This window comes from Nestor notabilis, unplaced genomic scaffold, assembly GCF_000696875.1.
Source record: "Nestor notabilis isolate BGI_N333 unplaced genomic scaffold, ASM69687v1 scaffold24019, whole genome shotgun sequence".
Classification (NCBI taxonomy): Eukaryota; Metazoa; Chordata; class Aves; order Psittaciformes; family Psittacidae; genus Nestor; species Nestor notabilis.
In genome coordinates, this window is record NW_009942684.1 from 10,433 (window position 1) to 14,884 (window position 4,452).

Below are 4,452 nucleotides of genomic sequence, written 5' to 3' on the forward strand. Positions count from 1 at the left end.
TGTCCCTGCCCGTGGCAGGGGGTTGGAACTGGATGATCTTAAAGTCCTTTCCAACTCAAACCAGTCTGGGATTCTGTTCTATGATGTGGCTCACTTGACATTGTGGCTCCACGAAGCTGCAGGCAGGTGATTACATCTTGCCTGGGTGCTTCAATGCATTTTAGTAGATGCTTTAGGACTGTGAAGTCCAAAAGATACAGAAGTTTAACACCTCTTGCATGGCAAGAACAGGAGCATGTTCATTTTCAGGGATGCTGCATGGGAAGCAGGGACCCGAGGGGTTCCCGTGCACCTTTTACTCCCAGTGCTGCTTCTGGCAGATGCTATAGACTGGCTACATGAAGATGGGGATCCTGGTGGGGGTCCAAGCAGGGGTTATTCATGCAGCCCCAGGGTTTTTCCCTGCCCTGCTTGTCCTGCTTCCCCCTGGCCCCTTTCCCAGGGAGGGAGACTGAAAAGGGCTAGTGCAGCAGGCTCTGGCCAGGGGAACAAAGAGCCCCTTGTCCCAGGCAGCCAGGGCAAAGTGCAGAGCCAGCTTCCCAGGCTTGTTCCTTTCTCCTTCTCTTTCTCCCACTCTGGTTTTTTGTGGTTCTGGGAAGGTTTACTAAGGTTTTTTAAAGACTTTTATCCAATAACAAAGTTCTGACCTTGAAAATCGCTCCTGCTTTGCCAGGGTAGGGGAGAAGGTAAAATGGGGATTAAGCTATTCCTTAGGAGGGCTCATGTGTGAGCATTTGAGCATCTGAGCTCTCCTGGAGACACCAAGACAACCTCCATCAGCCACTCCAGGGGCAGCACTCACACAGGCAGAGCCATGGGACACTTTGAAGGAAAGCTGTCCCCTATATATACAGGGTGGGAACAGCCCTGATGGAGACTTAGGCCAGGATGTGATTCAGGAGAGATGGGGTTTAGCTCTGCCTTCGACACTGACTCTCTGGCTGGCCTCTGTCGCATCACTTCATTTCCTTCTCTTTTCCTTTCTCCCTTTCCAAGCGAGGATAGTAATTTTGTCAGCCTTTAGGTGAGCTGGTGGATGGATAACATGAGGAGGGTGCAAAATCATGGGGCTACAGATCAGGTATTGGTATATATGCTATATGTATATGAATATATATACATAAACATATGATGTGGACAGGGAAGCATGAGCTGGGGTCCCATTGAGCAGCTCATCCCTGCCCTTGGAAAGAGCCAGTCCCACAGTGACACCCCCAAGCCTGCTATAAATCAGGCTTTATACATGACTTGTGGCTGTGCATCTACGCGTTGAGGAGCTGAGCTCCCCCTGAACATTGCCATGGCTGCTGCACTTGAAAAGCCAACACAGCCCTTTCACAACCCATGAAGCACTAAATGTGCATGTCTTAGGTTGCTCCCAGGTGATGTGAATCTCCCCAAATCAGCTAATGTCTACAAGTTTCACCTGAAATGGATTATAAAAGGGCTGGGCTTGCTGAGAAACTGGTTTAATGTCTTTGGAAGTGGGCTGCAGGTTTGCGTTGTATCTATCTTTCTTTCTCAGGGAGCTGTGTTCCTTCTAGGCAGCTGTTGGGGATTTGACTGTAAAGAGAGGAAATTTCTCCTCCTCTTTGTGACTGGTGTCTCAACTGCTTCTAGAGTAGCAGAAGAGGGTTGTATCCTGATGGTAGTATCTTCCCAGAGAGGAAGGATGAAGAAAGCATTTGCTGGGTGCTGACCAGCGATGGTGGTAAGTCCTGCTGGGGCCCTTTGGGTTGTCCCTTGGTAGAGCAAGTGTTGTGATGCCTGAGGTGACATTGGTGGAGCAGATGCGTCCCTGTAGGGCAACCTGGCCCCAGACCCCTCTTCAGTGCATGGTCTGGATTTGCCCTAATGAGCCCAGAGGCTGCACACCCAGTGCTTGGTCCTCAGACTTGTGCTTGTATGTGAGCTGCTGCAGTGGCATCGCTGTAAGCTGGGGCTTGGCATGTGCTCTGCTTCTGACCTGTAATCTGGTAATGCTGCAGCTGCAGCCCCTGGTAAGAGGCTTCATCCCCTTGAGCTCCTCTGTGGCTTGTAATTAGCTCAGTCCTGGGGAGCTGTGTGTGATGACGCAGTGCTGGGCCTTCAGTGCTGCTTCATTATGGGATGCAGGAGACAGAGCAGGACCACAGGGATATAGTCAGGGCCTTATCAAGTCCAGGCCATTGATTCTGCCACTTGATAACATGAGAAAGGCTTCAGCTCTCAGTGCAGAGCTCTCAGACCCTGTAGTACCATAAAGCTGCCTTATCCAACCCAGGAGCACTTGAGAAATCCTGGTTTTTTTTCCTTCCTACCCATTGACACGGGAATGTTTGCCACTGGGAAGCAGAAATGCAAAGGCTCAGGCTGGTGCTGCCCAGCATTGCCATCTGCAGAGCCACCCACATGGACATGTGTGGCACCCCATTAAGAGCCAAAACCTCTGTTTCCATCCCTGCTCCTCAGTCCTTACGTGCTCCTACGCAAACATACGGTGCTCCTGTTTTGGAAAGCTGAGCTGTGTGCTGTAAGCTTGCAGGTCAGCTCCCTGGTGAAGGGAGAAGAGGCAGATGGGGCAAACCTGCTCCATGGGCTATTCTTTTCACTCCAGCTCATCCTATAAGAGGGAGGAGGGCTGATGGAGCAAAACAGTGCAGTGTTTTCTTTTGTGCTGCTTCTTGGCATAGTGCAAAGAGCGGGCAGCTTGGGTAGGGAGCAGAAAATGAAAGGCTTTTTATTTAAACCAACATTTCTCAGCCTTTCTTAGGGGCAAATTAGCAGATCACGGATTTCTGGAGTAACCCACCCAGATAGATGCCACTAGTGAGAGCCTTGCTTCCAGAAACGGGCTGGAGATTGAATCATCATTTATCACCTCTGATTACCCTCATCCCAGTTTTGCTTGTTCCCAGCACTCTGACATGTGGTAACACCCTGGGCTGGCTGCAGACCATCCCCTGGCACTGTGTAGCCTGCATGCCATGAGAAATGATGAGCAAGTCTGCTTGCCAGCCTAGAGATGCTCCCAGACAGGATCCATGTGCTCAGCCCTGTCTGTGCTGTATCTGGCTCTGAACTGCGGGCGCAGATGTCCCCATGGAGGGACAGGGAATACACTCCCCTGGCACATCCTGCTGCTGCAGGAGTGGGTATATGAGGGGCTGAGACTGGTAGGAGGGAATATGCTGCTATTTCCCTGAATGCACTAAGTGTATACCCCATTCCTGTTCCTTGCTCCTCATCCTAACAAAGACAAACATGGGAGTCTCCAAACTAGGTTGGATGCAGGTGTAGACCATTTCTGTACCCTATATACCTATAGGGCTTTGGTGGGTGGAAACTCAGCAGGTAATTCTCAGCAGGGTCATAACTGTCTGTATTCCCATCCTCTGTGCAGGGAAGTTTATCCTTCTCTCCAGCAGGTTTTCTGCTCTTTATGTAGATGGTATCTCTAGCTATTCCAAGACAAATCATGACCCTGAAGCTGCAGCAGAGCTGTTTATTCACAACAGATGGGATTGGTGCGTGTTTTCCAAATTACTTTCTGAGCTGGGACTTCTTGTTTTATTTGGTACTCGTGAGACAACAATAGCTGATTAGTCACAATGACTCTGATGTCCCAGGTGCTTTGTGAATGTTAGGAGGACTGTTTCCAGAACTGAAGATTCTCTGTTATTCACTATTTGCTTGTTTGGAAAGTCGCTGTGCATGTTACTTGCTGCCTTGCCTGCATTGCCCTGAGTGCAGAAGTTAGTGGAACAAATCCTGAGCTGGCTCTGCCTGCTTAAACCCTGCAACAGCCTAAGGGAGGCTCCAATGGCAGAGGATTTGGCTTGAGGGCTGGAACCTCCCCAGCCTCTGACCCTGCCTGTTGCTGTGACTGAAATGACATGGGCAAGCCACAGTTACTCAAGTCCATAAGGTCTCGCCATAGCACATCCTGGGAGGGCCAGGCTCTCATTTGGGATTCCTGGATGATGCTCATGTACAAATGATACCTCTATATTACTCAGAAAATGCCTCTGGACCGCAAAAGCACAGAAGAAGAATAATGAATTTCCCCAGCCAAACAAGCAGACACCAGGGTTTCCATTAATATTTGCAACGGAGTGCAGGGCTGTTGTCTAATGCTCCAGTACCAGCCTGTGCCACTTAGTACAGTACTCCTTGCCCCTGACCTGCCCATTTCTCTCTGCATAAAATCCCTTTTCCCCAGCAGCAAGCCTGGGCTATAAACTGGAAGAGGAGTACAGACTTGGATCTGAACTTCTCTGAAGGTCAGCACTGCTCGGCTCAACTAATAGGCATCTGAAGTAAACATCTAGGAATATGATGCTTGTGGTATCATGTTATGAGAAGTTGCCGTTGGATCACATAGAGCTCATCAGACTCTGGGTCTTCACTGTGTAAAAGCATTGAGGTTCAATTACATCTGGACAACCCCAAAGGGAGACCCGAGCTCTGGTG